The sequence below is a fragment of the Dendrobates tinctorius genome, unplaced genomic scaffold, assembly GCF_039654945.1.
Source record: "Dendrobates tinctorius isolate UK_male_01 unplaced genomic scaffold, ASM3965494v1 ptg000105l, whole genome shotgun sequence".
NCBI classification, from domain to species: Eukaryota; Metazoa; Chordata; class Amphibia; order Anura; family Dendrobatidae; genus Dendrobates; species Dendrobates tinctorius.
The window spans coordinates 3575635-3594810 of record NW_027361773.1 but is presented as its reverse complement, the minus strand read 5'-3'; positions in this window follow the sequence as shown (position 1 = coordinate 3594810).

The window sequence follows — 19176 nt, the reverse complement described above, 5'->3', positions numbered from 1 at the left end:
ACGCATAAAAACGCTGCGTTTTTTTCATGCATGCTCATAAAAATGCTTGAAAAAAACGCAGCAGTTGTATGCTTTTGTATGCGTTTTTCAATGCGTTTTTTGCGGGAAAAACGCGCTGCAAAAAAAAGCAAGTGTGAAACAGGCCTTATGTGTACATTTTATAATGACTGAAAGCTGCTAATCAGTGCTGAGATTGTGGTTGGACCACTTTTCACGCAGGAGCTAGTCTGAGGCCGGGGTCACACTTGCGAGACACTCGCACGAGTCTCGCATCTTAATACCCGCGCTGCCGCTGACACTCAGGACCGGAGAGCTCAGCTGCATAGAAATACATGCAGCCGCGTACTCTGGTCCCGAGTGCCGGCAGCAGTGCCAGGGTATTAAGATGCGAGACTAGTGCGAGTTTCTCGCAAGTCTGACCCCGGCCTCATTCTATTGATCATCAGTACACGGCCTGCTGACAGATTCCCTTAAGTGCTCCCTTTAATATTTTGCATGTAGATTCTGGAGCACAATCAATGTTTCAGGTACACATCCTTATTTGATCAATTTTGCAGCTGATACAACTATGGTAATATGATTTGTTTCTCTAAAACTATACTGTACACCTCCTTACAAGCATTGCCCAGAAACGTATAAGCATCAATCGCTGCGGTATGTACTGATTGAAGGAAATAATCTTTCATACTGATAAGTATTTCTACACATAAAATCTCTAACAAAATATGTTTAATTATAATTTGAATATTTAAATACCAAGAATATTGAACTCCCCTGGAATACAGAAAAGCTATCTTCAGATCCACACATCTGTGAGATTTTTGATCGAACATTCATTACATTATCAATATAAATAAGTAGACTAAATTCACAAATATCACACAACGAGAACAATATAATTGTTACATAGCACCAACATACTTCTTTCACACATACTTGCCATGTGATTCTCTCACCCCTAAAATCAATCGTTTCACAATTTCACGTCATTGCTTCCAAACTACTTTTGAAAAGCCATTTTGAAAAGCCATTGTAATCTGAACCAACTGATCAAATTTAACCTTTTTGTGTCCCTCTTTATAGCAGGCATTGCTGTAAGTTAAATCTGACTTTATTAACTATCGCCTTCCTCTTTCAGCTTTGTTTGGAACAAACATAGATCAAGTTAGAAGCTGACAGTCTTTTCCAGCAATCATTTACGGATTACAGCAAGCTGCGTATTTTTCCTTCTGGGTATAGCTGATGCCTTAGAGAGTTTTACTTCCATACATTCTTTTTACATGAGGGATTTTCAGATTTGTTTATCATGTTGTTTCTCATAAAAAAAATCAAACAATGTGTTTCTTTCTTTTCCATTCACTAGATGATAGATGTATTTTTCAGAGCAAAACCTCATCACATAACTTTGTAAAATGTTCTACAGATTTGTGTTCCTGATCATTTATAGTCAAACTCTTCCTTGAAGGTATTGTACGATTGTTGTTTATTTTGTACTATCAACTCTGCATCTAGTCAGTTTTAATAATTTGAAGATGATCTTTTTTTTAAGAAGACCTGTCACCAGATCAAAAAGCTCTTCTTTTATTCCTACTGCTTCTCTGAGTAGTCCATTTCTCTGTTACTTCTCTGAGTAGTCTATTTTCTGTATCTCCCAATACAGCTTCAGAGATATGATCCTTTCAATTTGTGCTAATTTTTATGGTCTTTACCAAGGTGGCGTTGCTCACAGGGTAATAATGCAGAGCAGGCATTAAACAAAAAGTCCCATATCACTGTGACCATACAGCATACTAAAAATTAAAATAAAAGGAACAAGGAAGTGGAGCAGCAAGAAAAAAATAAGAATAAAACCTGGCCACTTCTGAAATGATGACAGGTAGAGTTGAGCGAAACGGGTCGGTCAAATTCATAAGTCGCCGACTTTCGCTAAAGTCGGGTTTCATGAAACGAAACCCGACCATAGCGTGAGGTCGGCCACGAGGTCGGCGACCAGAGCGCCAAAGTCGCGTTTCAAATGATGCTTCCAGCGCCCTTTTTCAGCCAATGATGGAGGACGCACACTGTGGGCAATGCGATGACATGGGCACCGGTCACCACCATCTTTGAGAAGGGCATGCAAGTGATTGGCTTGCTTTGTGTGGCATCACAGGGGCTATAAAAGGGCGTGCACGCCGACCGCCATCTTACTTCTGCCGATCTTAGCATAGGGAGAGCTGCTGCTGCTGATTCTGAATAAGGGAGAGCGTTAGGCAGGGAAGAAGAAAAAAAAAAACTGCTTCTGCTGGTAGCGATTTTCACTGTACAACACAACACTTTGTGTGCAGTGACAGGGAAGGCTGTATTTTTGTGCATCAGCTCTGTTGGTTATTAGGCTGCCTTATAAGGCTTCCTGATAGCTGCATTGCTGTTTGCACACTGCTGTGCAAACTGCTTTTTTAAAAGCAAAAATACTTTTCTTCCTCTTTTCTGCACAGTTACCAAGCGTTCATTTTTCCACACTTTTGTGTTCAGCAGTCCTGCTTATTAGGCTGAAGAAAAAGGCTCCAAAAATACATATTCAATGCATAACTGTAAATGCACAAATGATGCCTCATAACATATCCATAGAGACGACTCCCAATCAAATGAAAAAACAGGAGAACAATGGAGTCCAAACTAAATTAACATATGTAAATTTATTAATACAAATTGAAGACACCTAGATGAGAAACAGGACATGTATACAAATGTATCAAAAATGGTCAAATAAATTGTTTAGCCTGAAACTGAATAAACAGAACAGACTGGCGATACAAGTAAACGGCCAAAGTAAGTGACACAATGGAGAGTAAATGACATTATGTCCCTCTCATATGAGGTGGAAAAAAGGCAAATAGTCACAGCAAAGAGGCCCCAATTGGTAAGGTGACCGTGCAGTAAAAACAAAGTAGGTAAATCAATAATGATTATCTAGTTATATTGCACAATGCCCTAACACGTAAATAATAGGCACGGTGGTCGAAGGTGCAGCCACGAGTAGCACGAGCTGATTGTATACAGTCACGATGGCTGACAACGCCAAACTATGTTTGTGTTAGTTGCGGCTGCAAAAATCACCACCGGGTCAAAAAGTGCAGCTAAAGCTACTAAATGCCAAAACAATGGGACCAACAACATTAAAGTGCTAAAATGTATTATGCCAAAACCCCATGTGGACACACAAAAGAAACATACCCATCATGTCATATGTAGAACGCCAGAGAGAGCCCCTACTTACGTTTCGCAGTACAGATACCGCTTCCTCGGGGGGGCCTCTTTGCTGTGACTATTTGCCTTTTTTCCACCTCATATGAGATGACATAATGTCATTTACTCTCCATTGTGTCACTTACTTTGGCTGTTTACTTGTATCACCAGTCTGTTCTGTTTTTTCAGTTTCAGGCTAAACAATTTATTTGACCATTTTTGATACATTTGTATACATGTCATGTTTCTCATCTATGTGTCTTCAATTTGTATTAATAAATTTACATATATCAATTTAGTTTGGACTCCATTATTCTCCTGCACATTAGGCTGCCTGCTGCCATACTTGGACTGAGAGCATCATTGTCAGCATCCTAAAATATCTAGGGAGATTCAAATTCTCCCCAATACTATATACACCTTGTACCTTGTCATACACCAGCCTATTTCAGCCTGTTCAATTGAGGCGTAATCTATAGTGGGCCTGAGATAATAGTTCAGCCTCCTAAAATCTCTAAGGGAGATTCAAATTATCCCCAATACTATATACACCTTGTACCTTGACATATACCAGCTGTCATGATCCAGTGTTGGATCTGGCGGTATTAAATGCACAAAGTGAACTTTTTTTACTTTGGTTAAGTTCAAAGGTGTTTTGACTGTCCCCGGCGGTAGTGAGTGGTATCGCACCTTAGCTTTAGTTTTAGGTTAATGTGCACTTAATTATAATTCAGGTGTTGGACTCTATAAAGGGGTCTCAGGGTGTTCACTCACTGCTGGTGATACTGATTCATTTATTCTGAGTTTGTGAGAGCCTGGTGAAAGGATGGAGCTGAGGAGGAGTCCTGCGCAGCTTAGCCAGGGGGGACATGTGTCAACTATGGTGTCTGGACGAAGGGCTGGCATGGCGTGGTGGGGTCGCAGTGATGGAGTCAGCGGGAAGTGTCTGCATGGTCTGGTGGAGTGGCTACTATGGAGAGTGGCACTCACCATGTGGGACTTGGCCGCTGAGCTGGACTCAAGCATGCTTGACTTCGTGGCAGAAGCTGAACACTTCCTTGGGACTCTGGTACTAAGCAGCTGCAACTGGTGTTGGACTCTGCTCCAAGGCTGCACTAAGGTGAAGGGTCCTGTTATGGTGATGGATCCGGGTGGTGGAGAAGATGCACGCAGGTGGTGGGCTCTGTTGCTAGGAGCGCACGCAACAGAGCAAAGCTAAGTGGTGTTTCCCCTGTATTGTCTCTTTCCTCATGTGTGTTATTAGTGCAGTGGTGGGATTAGTCTCCGCACCGACCCATTCCCTAGTGAGGGTTTAGGGTCAGGGTGAGCAAGGGCGTTAAGGTACGCGTGCGGCGACAGGTGCGGAGCCTGTTTAGGGAATGTAAGGAGTGCAGGGACACTGGCTCAGGGGAGCTTAGGAGGTCTCCATTTCTCCATTCCCTATCGCAGGGCCCACCATTGTTATAGTTACCCAGGTTCCCCCCTTTATTATTTAAATGCGCCTTACTGGAGGCGGTGTTTCCAGATATTGTATGTATAACGTGTAATACCTAAATTCACCAGGTGGAGGCGGCGTATCCACCTGCACGTTTTATTATTTAAATGCGCCCCACTGGAGGCGGTGTATCCAGGGTCACGTGTGTTATGGGTCCGCCTTGCGGAAACATCTGCGTCCTGACACACGTGACCATGACACCAGCCTATTTCAGCCTGTTAAATTGAGGTGTAATCTACAGTGGGCCTGAGATAATAGTTCAGCCTCCTAAAATCTCTAGAGAGATTCAAATTCTCCCCAAAACTATATACACCTTGTACCTTGTCATACACCAGCCTATTTCAGCCTGGTACATTGAGGTGTAATCTATAGTGGGCCTGAGATAATAGTTCAGCCTCCTAACATCTCTAGGGAGATTCAAATTATCCCCAATACTATATACACCGTGTACCTTACATATACCAGCCTATTTCAGCCTGTTAAATTGAGGTGCAACCTATAGTGGGCCTGAGATAATAGTTCAGCCTCCTAAAATCTCTAGGGAGATTCAAATTCTCCCCAATACTATATACACCTGGTACCTTGTCATACACCAGTCAATTTCAGCCTGTTAAATTGAGGTGTAATCTCTAGTGGGCCTGAGATAATAGTTCAGCCTCCTAAAATCTCTAGGGAGATTTAAATTCTCCCCAATATTATATACACCTTATACCTCGTTTTACAGTACCATATAGCTGGTGGTATTTTGGGTACATTTTCCCAAAAATGAGGATGTATGGTGGAAGAGGCCATGGAAGTGGGCGGGGGTTGCCAGCTGGTACTGATGGTGGTGGTGGTGCATCTGCTGGTAGTGGCAAAAGCACAATAGCAGGAGGTGTTGAGCCTGCATCATCATCTGGCTCCACAACGCCTTGAAGGCTCCCTTTTCTGGGAGTAGTTAAACCGCTTTTAAAGCCAGAGCTTCAGGTACAAGTGTTGGCTTACATTGCTGACACAGCCTCCAGCTCTCTCGCCTCCTCTTTTGAAGTTTCAAAAAATAAAAGCACTGAATCGTCAGTGGAGGCTCCTGGTCAGGAACAACACCTTTCCTTGTGTCCTTCACCCCTACCAAAAGTGAAGGATGCGGCAGGCCACACTACAGATTACTCCATGGAGCTCTTTTCACATACCATGCCTGGGTAATCAAGTCAAATCGTGAATTCCCCAGTCCAAGACGAATCTGACATGGAGTGTGGGTCGCCAGCCAGGGCAGTGGGGTTAAACGGTTCCCGGGCCGGTGTCTCAGAGGAATGTGTCATGGTGGTGGTGACCCGGTCCGTGGCCCTGGGCGTCCATGTAAAGGGGTGAATAACGTTTATAGGTGAATGATATGTGATGCCACCTGTGGTTTCTGATCAGATTGACCAGCGCTGCAGTGTTGCTTCTCTGGGACAGATATTGTGGTGCAGCTAAGATGTAGAAGCCTTGCACAGGTAGGGCCGTAGTCGCAGGGCAGATGAAAGAGTTGGTAGAAGGTGTGCAGTGCAGGATGTAGCAGAGCCGTGCACCAGGCACAGGAGAAAGATGACAGACACAGTCGCGCAGTTCCTTTACCTGTACTTGGTAAGTGCCATCCAGGACCCAGAGTACAGATGGAGAAGGAGTTGGTAAGCCTGGAAGTAAATGAGGAATTCTCTCTCTGCAGATACAGTAGGTAGTGTGGCCTCCGTTCTAGTGCTTATCTGAGGTACTCGCAGTACTGAGTTCACTGAAGTTCCCCCTGTTGACTTTCTTTTGGAACTTTCTCGTATGGCAGGCAACCGTAGCGTTTTCCTTCTGGCTCACACACATCGCTGCTGGGGCCTCCGAGCCTTAGTTGGGAACAGAGCATTTACAGCTGCTACTTCCTCCGGTTTCTGCTGCAGGACCGTCAGTGTCCCTACAAACTCAGAGACCGGAATCCGTACCATGCGCTCCAGCTAGGAGTGAGCCTTAACTCTGCTCATCCTCCAGCTCCCCTTCTCACGTCCACACACTTTCCCTTCCCTTCACAGACTGCTCTAACTTCCCTCCTCCCGACCACAGAGAGCAACTCCTCAGCAGTCAGGTTCAGAGCTCTCCCTGCTGGCCTGGAGTGGGAATTGGGTTATGTGTTGGTTTAACTGCTAGAGAGATCCTTCATTGCTCCCAAGCATGACATCACACTCCCTAGGAGGAAGGTAATGCCACTGTGGTGACCGTTCTCCTGGGGGCGCCACAAGTGCACTGATGCCCAGCCACTGCTAGATGATTCTGCTGGTAAATTGACCCAGACCACTACATTCCCCTCGCACTCTACACAGCCAGAATCTGACCCTGATGAAACTCAGGTTCCCCTTCCCGCATACTATACCACCTTACACGATGACAAAGAGGAAGGTGCAGATGAAAGTGCAGGTTCCTTGAGCAGGTGCGGGGGCATACTCATGGGCGACGGCACTGGCACAGGGCCCCTCATAGTATGCAAAAGTGTCTCTGTCGGTGGGAGGGCCCGGGCCCACCCCCACCTGCCGTCAGGCACACCGCCGTACTATGAGTGGCCCTGTGCCAGTGCCGTCGCCAATGAGTGGGCCCCCCATGCTTGCTCAGGATCACAGCACGTGCAAAGTTGAAATACTTACCTCTCCCTGCTCCACCGCCGTGACGTCTTCCGCGTTTCCTGACAGTGACATTCTGGTCAGAGAGAGCGATGACATCACATCTGTACACCCTCTGCCTAAGCAGTCCAAGTGTAGAGAGATGGAAGATGGGGACAACGAGGAGTCCAGAGTGCAGAGATTCCCTAGCAAGGAGACTTATTTAAATGTTGTAAAGGTTGGGAGCAATTTTTGGGGAGCACTATACTCTGGAGATTGATATATGGGGCCCACCATACACTGGAGCATTCCAAAGGTGGACATCAAAAATTGGAGCAGCAATTACAGCGCCCATTATACACTGGAGCATTAGAAATGGGGCCCATTATATATGGAGCATTATTTGGGCCCATAAGACACTGGAGCATCATCCATGGGGCCCATCATATACTGGAGCATTGTAAATGGGGCAGATTATATATGGAGCATTATTTGGACCAATCGTACACTAGAGCATCATCCGTGAGGCCCATCATATGCTGGAGCTTTCCAAATTGGGGACATCAGACACTGGAGCAGCATTTACAGGGCCCATTATGCACTGGAGCATTAGAAATGGGGCCCATTATATATGGAGCATTATTTGGGTCCTTAAGACAGTGGAGCTTCATCCATGGGGACCAACATATACTGTAGCATTATGTGGAGCTCATCATATACTGTATCGTACATTATATGGGACCAATAATTCTGTATGGAGAAATATATGGGCCTCATTACTCCATATGGCGCACTATGCAGTGGCCATAATACTGTATGGAGTAATATACTGTCCATTTTTGGAGCTATTGGAGAATTTAAAATGGATATCACTCATGTGATATAAGAAGTGAAGTATTTTTCATTGTTCTATACCGCTATTTCTCTGCCGTATCAGATGATCATGAATTGTGGCATGTGTTAAAGGAGCCCAGTGACACTCTTTGGCCCAGGGCCCACGAAAATCTGGAGCCAGCCCTACCCCCCCACAACTTTAGCCAAATAACCCCCAGTTTTCAATGCCTATCTATTATTATAAAGTAAATTAAGGTTGACAAGCTTAATTAATAAGAATTGATGTTTTTGGCATTAAAATGGTCACTGTCGGTGTGTTTCCTGTCCTCCACTCACTGCCGACTTTTCTTCCCCATTGACTTGCATTGGGTTTCGTGTTTCAGTCGGCCTTCGACTTTTTTCGATAATTGGCCGATTGCGTTCGACCCGACTTTTGCGAATGTCGGGTTTCATTAAACCCGACTCGACCCGAAAAAAGGCAAAGTCGCTCATCTCTAATGACAGGTCTTTTTTAAATGCAAAATATTATTAACCTTCAATGCTGGAGCTGGCTGGCCCATTTCAGCCTGGGTGGCAATCACAAGGCAGTGGACCTTCAGTTGTGGTGGCCCACCTTTGGCCTACTTATCTCTGGCTGCTGCATTAAAACAGCAAAGGTAACAGGCTAGTACATACTGTAGATATGGGAACAGAACGGAGCTTACTGCATACATAGATACAGAAGCAAGCTGATTACCTGGACCTAGGAACTGAACTAACTGACTACATAGTTATGAGAATGGAGCCAAGAATACTATATACTGTAGATATGGAAAAGAAAAGTAGTTTACTACAGAGTTATGGTAGCAGAACCAAACTAATTTCAGAGATATGGTAGCAGAACTAAACTTACTGCAGAGATATGGGAGCAGAACCGTGCTTAATACAGACATAAGTGAGCAGAACCGAACTTACTACAGAGATATGGTAGCAGAACAAAACTTATTACAGAGATATGGGAGCAGAACTAAGCTTACTACAAAGATACGGGAGCAGAACCGAGCTTACTACAGATATATGGGAGAAGAACCGAGCTTACTACAGAGATAGGGAGCAGAATTGACCTTACTTACAGATATTTGGGAGCAGAACCAAGCTTACTATAGAGATATGGGAGCAGAACCAAGCTTAATACAGAGATAAGAGAACAGATCTGAGCTTATAACAGAGATATGGTAACAGAACCAAACTTATTACAGAGTCATGGGAGCAGAACCGTGCTTAATACAGAGATTATAGAGCAGAACTAAGCATACTGTAGAGATATGGGAGCAGAACTGAGCTTACTGCAGAGATATGGGAGCAGAACTCAGCTTACTACAGAGATATGGGAGCAGAACCGAGCTTACTACAGAGATAGGGAGAAGAACCGAGCTTACTACAGAGATATGGGAGCAGAGCCGAGATTACTACAGAGATATGAGTGCGGAGCAAAGCTTATTACAGAGATAAGGGAGCAGAACCGAGCTTACTACAGCTATATGGGAGCTAAACCAAGCTTACTATAGAGGTATGGAAGCTGAACCGAGCTTACTAGAGAGGTAAGGGAGCAGAACTGAGCTTACTACAGAGATATGGGAGTAGAACCGAGTTTACTAAATAGATACGCAGAGCTGCCATAAAGATAATACTGCACTGGGGGCCCCCTCAGCTCATTGGGCTCCATGGGCAGGAGGATCCTGTCGGTTCAGTAACTTAACGTGCATTCTTGAATGCACGTTCAGTTAAAATCTAATACTATGTGGGCCCGCATGGCAATAGTTAAAAGCCACCAGCCAATCACAGTCCGGCAGCTGTTATCAGCGCACACGTCGCTGGCTTATGACGTCACTGTCATGCACCGGTGAGTTTGTGCATCAAATGGATAAAGGAGATGATGACATTGGACCGCGGCCAGGTAAATTATTTTTTGTACTGAAAGCGGCAAAGCTGCAATATGTATTGTACACAGTTTCAGCAGGATCATGGGACACATAGGGCAGGATCATGGGACAGATGAGGCAGCATCATGGGTCAGATGGGGCAGGAGCGTTGGACAGATGGGGCAGGATCATGGGACAAATGGGGCAGGATCATGGGGCAGATGAGGCAGGATCATCAGACACTTGGGTGTTGTGAGTTCATTCTCTGGTTCACCAGTTGTGAGTTCCCCTTCTGGACTCCCTTTGGTGGTGACGGGAGGTGGTGCGGCTGGTTTGATCGTGGAGATCTGCCACCTGAGAATGAGGATGACGATTGGATCTCAGGATTCTCAGATTGGATTTAAGACAGCCGACGCCCTATTCAGTTGCTGGTGATTCCTTCTGACTTGTCAGCTCTTGGTTTTCAGCTCTGTTCCAGTCATCTAAAGCTAAGTTTTTCTGCTAATGTTCACACTTGATTTTGTTGGTCTATTCGGTTTTTTGTGTGGTCTGACAGCCCCGGCTGAGGGCTGAGCTGAATTTCCACTCTTATTTATCAGTATTTTGCCAATTGGCTTTTTGTTCCTTACTAGTTCGGTCTCTTTTTGCTCTGTCTCAGAATATTTCAGAGTGCTGATATAGTGGGAGAAGTCTAGTGACTTCAGGGTTCATTTTGCTATCATAAGTGTTGGACATTATTTTTGTAGGGTTTTTTGCAGGTTGCAGATAGTGTCTTCCCTTTCCTTTCCTGTCTAGTTAGTTTGGGCCCCATCATTTGCTCAGCCTATTTTCCTGCCTGTGTTTGTGCCTTCATCTTGTTTCACCATCAATACATGTGTGGGGGCTATCTATTCCTTTGGGGTCTGCTCTGGGGCAGTTAGTTTTCCCTTTTCTTGCTTTAGGCTTATGAAGTCCTCCGGCCGTGACGAGGCGTCTAGGTTCATCGTAGGCATGCTCCACGGCTACTGCTAGTTGTGTGGTAAGATCAGGGATCTGCAATCTGCATAGTTACCATCTACTCTGGTTTTCTGTGGCTTAGCTTGTCTTGCTTTTTTCTCCTCGGTGACCCATTCATAACACTTGGGATAGGATCATGGGACAGATGGGCAGGATCATATGACAGATGGGGCAGAACCATGGGACAGATGGGCAGGATCATAAGACAGATGGGGCAGGACCATGGGACAGATGGGGCAGGATCATGGGACAAATGGGACAGGACCATGGGACAGATGGGCAGGATCATAAGACAGATGGGGCAAGACCATGGGACAGATGGGGTAGGATCATGGGACAAATGGGACAGGACCATGGGACAGATGGGCAGGATCATAAGACAGATGGGGCAGGACCATGGGACAGATGAGTCAGGATCACGAGATAGATGGGGCATGATAACGGTACAGATAGGACAGGAGTCTGGGACAGATGAAGCAAGAGCATGGGACAGATTGAGCTAGATCATGGGATAAATGGGGTAGGATCATGGGGCAGATGAGGCAGGAGCATGGGACAGATGGGGCAGCATCATCGGCATATGAGATAGGATCGGGACAGATGGGGTACTATCATGGGACCGATGGGGCGGGATCGTGGGACAAATGGGGTAGGATCATGGGACAGATGGGGTAAGATCTTGGGACAGATGGGGCAACATATTGGGACAGATGGGGCATGATCATGGGACAGATGGGGCAGGATCAGGGGACTGGATCATGGGACACATGGGGCAAGACCATGAGGCAGGATGGAGACAGATGAGGTAGGATCATGGAACACATGGAGCAGAATGGAGAAATATGACAGGATCATGGGATACATGGGGCAAGATCATGGAACAGATGGGGCAGGATTTAGATATGATTAGAGATGAGCAAACATTTGAAAGTTCTGTTTGGTTCGGATAAGGCGAACAAACCAATGTTCGCGGAACAGTTTGCCGAATGTATCCGAAGCTCATTAAATTCAATGGGAGGCAAAACCAAACGCATAGACAACACCATCAAGGGGGGCAAAAAGCTCCTCAATAAGTTAAAATTAGGGGCAGACACCCTTCAAAGTGGCATCAATTCACCCACACTGCAAAGTTGATAATGGCAAAGCAGTAGTCAGCCATAGGTCATGCATGAGGTATCAGGGTCTGCACCAGCATTTACAGCTTTGATTTTAAGTTTAAATTATCTGGCAAAATTTGGTTTTATAACATGGATCTAACAGAGTGGCAACCCAGTAGTCAGCACTATTTCTAATCATAACTATATGGGGATCATATTGCAGCTAGTGCAACAAGAAGGCACTCTTATGTCAGGCTCTATCATGAGGTCCAAGCCCATGCTGTATTGGTGGCTGGGTAACACTGGTGCTTTTTTCCTCTGTCCCTTCCTGCCAACCTTGAGCAACAAAGAGGGAATGATTATCTTCTTTATCTCCTGATGGTTGCTCGCCCAACACTTCTTCCTAATCCATTTGTTCCTCGGACCTTGCACCTTCAATAACAGCCAGCCCCCCTCGAATGCAGTAATCCACCCTCCCTTGGCACCAACCCGTGTGAGGAAAGTCAGGAACTTTAAGACAATTTTATCCCTTCAACATCCTCTCCTGCTTCCTTCTCTTTCTCTTAGACCACCACCTCCTCCCACAGGCTATTCAATGTCTGCTCCAGCAAATAGATAACCGGAATGGTGATGCTGATGATGGCATTGTCAGTGCTTACCATGTCAGTAGCCATTTCGAAACTCTGCAGAACTGTGCACAGGTCCATAATCTATGCCCACTCCGTAAATGTGATATGCACCACGTCCGTACTGCATTGACCCAGGCTATATGACATGGCATACTCTGTCAGGGCTCGTTGCTGCTGCCACAGTCGCTGCAACATCTGCAGAGTGGAATTCCACCTTGTTGGCACATAGCATATCAACCTGTTAACTGGCATGGACAAAGACCTCTGTATCGATGGAAGCCGATGACCTGAGGGGTGTGAATGGCAGAAGTGAGCACACAGCTTCAGTGCTTTCTGCAGCAGCTCACCTAGGTCTGGCAGAGTGGCAGAGAAAATGCTGTACCACCAGGCTGAGGACGTGAGTCATGCAGGGCACATGTGTGAGCTTACCTCATCATAAGGCCACCACCAGGTTCGCACCGTTATCGGACATGGCCTTCCCTGTATGAAGGTTCACAGAGACAGCCATTGATCAAACTGGGCTTGGAGAGCTGTCCAAAACTCTTCAGCTGTATGACTACAATCTCCAAGGCATATTAATTTTAACACAGCCTCAGTGCATTGACCCCTGGCTGCACAGTACGGATGTGGTTGGGATTCACTTTGCACTGTTGGAACGTGTTTCTCATTAAGGCAGAGGTTGAGGGCACAGGTGGAGGCACTAGAGGAGATAAAGGAGGAGGCAGAAGCAGTAGAGGAAGTTTTTAAAAAAGAAGTTTGTCCTGCAAGCCTTGGGGATTCCAATAATAGTGTAGCAGTACTTTTCCCCACAGCTACCAGAGTCACCCAATGCCCAGTTAGCAAGATGCAACGCCCTTGGCCATGCTTACTCGTCCAAGTATCTGTGGTGAAATGCACCCTGGCTGACAGTGATTCAGTCAAGGAATGGGTGATGCTGTCTGAGACATGCTGGTGTAGCGCAGGCACAGCTTTTTTAGAAAAGTAATGGCGACTTGGCAACTGGTACTCTGGGACTGCGATGGCCATCGCTTTCGGAAACTGTCTGCATTTACCAGGCCGAAAGGTAGCATTTCCATTGCCAACAGATTGGAGATGATGGAGTTCAGCTGGCTGCAGTGCTTGGAGAGGATGGAGTACGGTGAACCGGACAAACTGCTCAACCGTAACAGAGGTGCAGGCAGAAATGTTACGGTGGATTGAGAAAGTTGTGGTGTGCTTGTTCTCTGAGATCAGTCAAGATCAGCAGGCATGTCTGTTTCCGTTACAGCTGACGGCGGGTTCTCAGTCAGCGTGACTGGAGTTGGTAAAGAACTTGAGGTTCTGTTGTCAGAGACCTGCATCTCATTAGTTAGCACAGTAACAGAGGAGTAGAAAGAAGCAACAGATGAGATTGATGGGGGTGGCTGATGGTTGTTGAGGACTGCTGGTCCGCATTTTAGCACAGTGAGATTCCCAGAAATTTGATTGCACATGTGAAGGTTAATGCATGTAGTAGTCAAATTATTTCACTTTTTAACTCTACTCAGTTTTTTTTTTTTTGCAAGGTTAGCAGATTACGTGAGATGTCCAGGCTAGGCAACATTGCCACCCCTGCGAGGTGTAGACCTGCAGTTGCTGCTGGTCACAGCCACAGTTATGGCTGAGGATGCATTGCTCGTTGTGGTTGCATCACTGTGTCTGCATCGTACGGTGCAACATAACCTCCTCATCTTCCTCCTCAGATGACCTACTCATCATAAACATCCTCTGTGTTATCACATTGCTCACCCTTGCAGTCGTCCTCCTCTTCCTGCCCTGACAGTACAGTACAGTCTGAGTGAGCCTCAGATATGAGTCTCATCAGGATCACCTCCCCCCTCGGGGGTTAACATCTGATAACGAGGGTCAGAATGCTGATTGGACCTGTTACACCCGGTCCCCGTGCTGGCTCTGCACCCCGGTCTGACGCTGCACCCCATTCAGGCCACTCACCTCGTGCCTTGCATGCTGTCCCTGTGCAGCAGCAAGCTCCCTGAATGTCTCATGCTGCTCCCTGGCATCCTGCTCTCTCCCCTTCCCCATCTCCTGGCATCCTGTCAGCAGGTCTTCAGGCAAAGCTATTAGAGCATGTGTGTGAGCTCCTCTGGCTTCTTAAAGGGACAGCGTGCATTTTTCAAATTTGGCAATCATCCAATGGCAGCACACTGGCTGCTATTTCTGGTCTCTCCTTCATAGGGAGAGTGCCGGAGAAACGAGTATCTACCATTGCTACATCCGGTTCAGTTCCTAACCTGTCTGTGCTGCGTTTGCAGTCTTTGTGCATTCTCTCATGCTGTCTCCACAGATTATCTGTATTCTGATAACCCTGGCTATCTCTGCAATCATCTGTGCAAAAGCCATCCCGTTCCACCAACAGCCATCCGAGTCCGTGGACTGTGACAAGATGACTTGAGCCTGCTATCTACCAACTACCCGGATCCAGGACCCACTTCACTGCAGACTCTGCTATTGTATCTGTTATCCCTTTTGGTCCTGCTGGGACAAGCTGCCTATTGTCCGGGGTCTAACTGGAGGTAGCACCTGAGTCCTCCGGGTATTCCATTCTGGTCCTGTCTGAGGGATTTTACTATGGGTACCCGGGGCTCACTAGTTACGCCCCCTTCGGAGCCCCCTGGACCATGGTCCTGAGGTTCCACTTTAAAAATAAAAAACAAATGTGAATTTCACCATCTCTGCCTCCGCTTCCATTCGTTACAGGACCCTACTTCATCCTGCCTTGGATCCAGGCTAAAAAAATAATTAGGCATCAGTGCAGATTTCCTCCTCTTGACTCTTTGAAGATTTTGAGTACACTTCTGATGACCATGGCATAGAATGTGTGAACAGCTCTTCAGACTCCCCTATCTGTGGTGCAGAAACTTTATTTGATAGAGCAAAACTAAGCATATTTTTGGAATCAGCACATCAAACTCCATAAAACAGACATATTACCTTTGCTGATGATCTTTTTTGTGTTGACCAATGTTTACTAAGACACCACAAAAGAAAAACGTATCCCCAGTGGAACCATGGGCACAGTGACCCCCTAACTCAGCTTTGTAGGGCAAGGCAGGGGTTGAAACAGTAGGTGAGGTGGGAGTTAATTGAGGTGAAAAGTTCAAGGCTCCCACACAACCCTCTATAGCATATAGGCCCCCACACAGCTCTCCACACAACATAATAATCCTGACACAGTCTTTTAGACAGAATAATGTTGTTTATGTAGCCCTCCACACAGTATATCGGAGCTCACACAGCTCTCCACACAGTATAATGGTTCCCACACTGCCTTCCACGCAGTATAAAGACTCCTGAACAGTATGAGAGCCAAAAATAGTATACTGGCACCTACACAGCCCTGCACACAGTATAATGGCTCACGCAACCCTACACACAGTATAGTGAACACCACACAACCTCCACGCAGAATAAAGACCCCCACACATTATAATGGACCACACAGTGTAATGGCCCACACACAGTCCTTCATACAGTAAAATAGCCCCACTCAATTCTTCACAAAATATAATGGCCCCACACAGCCCTTCAAATAGTATGATCAGCCTCACAGTCCCACACAGCATAATGGCCAGAATTGAGTCTTCCACAAAGTATAATGTCCCCCTATAACTGCCTCACATACAGCTGATTGTGCCCAAAGCTCCTGACACTTTATGATGGCCCCACATCCCCCTTCACACTAGGACGACCTCCACATAATGTCACACACAGAATAACAGACCCTTACAAGTACATTGGTAAAATGCAAAAAAAAAGAAAACTACGCACTCTTCTCTGTTTCCATGCTGGTCAAGGTTTCTGCAGTGTGTTTTAAAGCATTGCAAAATGAAAGCGATGAAGTGATATCATTGTGCCCATGGAAAGTGGATGGAACAAGCAGCTGAATTCTCCAAATTCAGTTTTAAGCAAGAGGACATTTTATAACTAAAATTATGAGAATTTATTATTAACAATACATAGCATTGATGCTGTAAGAAAAGCATATTCATATGTAAAACACATTCCTGTTTATAAGCAGACTATTAAGAAATAATAGCATATACATTATATTTACTAGACAGTCATAAAGACATAGAGAGAATAAAAAACCTGAAGCTTGCCATTTCTCTTCCTATTGTCTAGATCTTATTTGATTGTATCACATATCTTATTTTTTCCATAAATGTTTCATTGTTATTTACTGCAACCTTCGCATTCTGCATTTGATGTGAGATAACAGTTTTCCCAACCATGAACATAACAAACTCTAGCTGAAACCTGGACTTTGGTGTCATTATGTTTCCATGTACTGTATTTTCTTCCTGCTTCATAATCCAAGACCAATGATTCAGGTCCAAATGCATCCATTATGCAAGCTGTCAACAATAATTGCAAGGTACATTCCCATTTTTTAATAGGCTATGCTTTGGAACTATTATCTTGTTTCAAATCAATATCCATAAGAAGATTTGTACAAATGTTTGGACGGGTTTCAAGTTTTGTTCAGTTTGTATTAAATGTTTTGGCAAAGCAAGCAATGAGATTGTTTTCATGTAAAATATCTTATATTATTTATAAACGATTAAAAAAGTCAAACAATGTGTATTACTAATGCTGTAAAGAAAAAATCAATTCAAAATAATAATAATAATAATAATAAATGTTGGATATGCTGTTTTTTCCCTCACTCTGAATACAATTTAGAAAAAAGCAAATATAATGCAACATTGCAATGTCTTCAACTTCACCTCCTTAATGGAAACCTGTCATGTCAAAAACACTGCAGAAATGCGGTAAATCTACCAGTTAATAGCGTTCTAAAGCTGTGCAGCTACCGTACTGAAAGCCCGGCTACCGGGAGGAAATTAGCTTTTCTCCTTCTAGCATTCTCCAGCTTTCAGTCAAACAGACATGCTGATGCCACTTCAGTCGCCGCTCAGTACTCAGCCAGCAATGGCTGTAACCATACCCTGACAATGACTGAGTGCCAGCTCAGCAGGGCATCAGTGGTGAGTTGGCTTCCAGTAAGTGCCAGGATGTGTTTACAGCCACTAATCACTGTGTACTGAATGAAAACTAAGGGCTCGCTCACAAGAACATATAACTTGGCCAAGTACTATGTGGTAAAACTTCACATAGCACTCGGAAAATTGTTTGGCTGGTTTCACACTTGCATTTTTTTGCGCTGTTTCTTTGCGCAAAAAAACGCATGCGTTTTTTTTCCTATTCTTAACATGGGTGCGCATACACATGCGTTTGTACGCTTTTGTATGCGCATGCGTTTTTTTGTAGTGTGCGCTCGGGCGAACAAAATGCACTCTGCTGCATTTTTTGAGTGTCCGACTTGCCCCAAAAAATGCATGCGCACACAATGTGTTTTTTTTTCCACCCAACCACCCGTTATAGTCTATGGGTGTGCTGATGTGCGCATGGTAATGCGCACGTCAGCGCAAGAAAAAGTATGCTTTTTTTAAAAAAAAAGCGCACAAAACCGCAAAAAAACACACAAAAACGCATGATGCGTTATTTATGTGCATTTGCACTGCGCACGGTGCGCAGCGCAAAAAAACGCAAGTGTGAAAGTGGCCTTATTCTATGGGGCAACTCAGATCTGCGATTATGTTCTCATGCCAATTTAGCAAGAGAAAATAGTGGAAGAATGCTGCGATTGCATCCGAAAATAATAATAATAAAAATAAATTGTATTTCTATAGTGCCGACATATTCCGCAGCACTTTACATTTCAGAGGGGACTTGTACAGACGATAGACATTACAGCATAACAATAATCACATAGATCATAACAGATACCAAGAGGAATGAGGGCCCTGCTCGCAAGCTTACAATCTATGAGGAAATAGGGGAGACACAAAAGGTGGGTGGTAACAATTGCTCTGATTGTATGGACCAGCCACAATGTTAAGTGTGTAACAGTACAGATGCAGAGGGCTAATGGATGCATAAAGCATGTGGGAACATGATGCGGGCAACCTGGTTATGGTAAAAACTTCTGGCTGTGCCCAATAGGGATAGATTATGTTAATTTGTTGAGGCGGTAGGCCAGTCTGAATAAATGAGTTTTCAGGGCACGCTTAAAATTGCGGGGATTGGGGACTAATCGTATTGACCTGGGAAGTGCATTCCAAAGAATTGGCGCAGCACGTGTATAGTCTTGGAGACGGGAGTGGGAGTTCTGATTATTGAGGATGCTAACCTCAGGTCATCAGCAGAACGGAGGGCACGGGTAGGATGGTATACTGAAACAAGGGAGGAGATGTAGGGTGGTGCTGAGCTTTATGGGTGAGGGTAATAAGTTTGTACTGGATTCTGCCCTATATAAGGACTACAATAGCCTATCTGCAGATAGGCTATTGTAGTCCTTATATA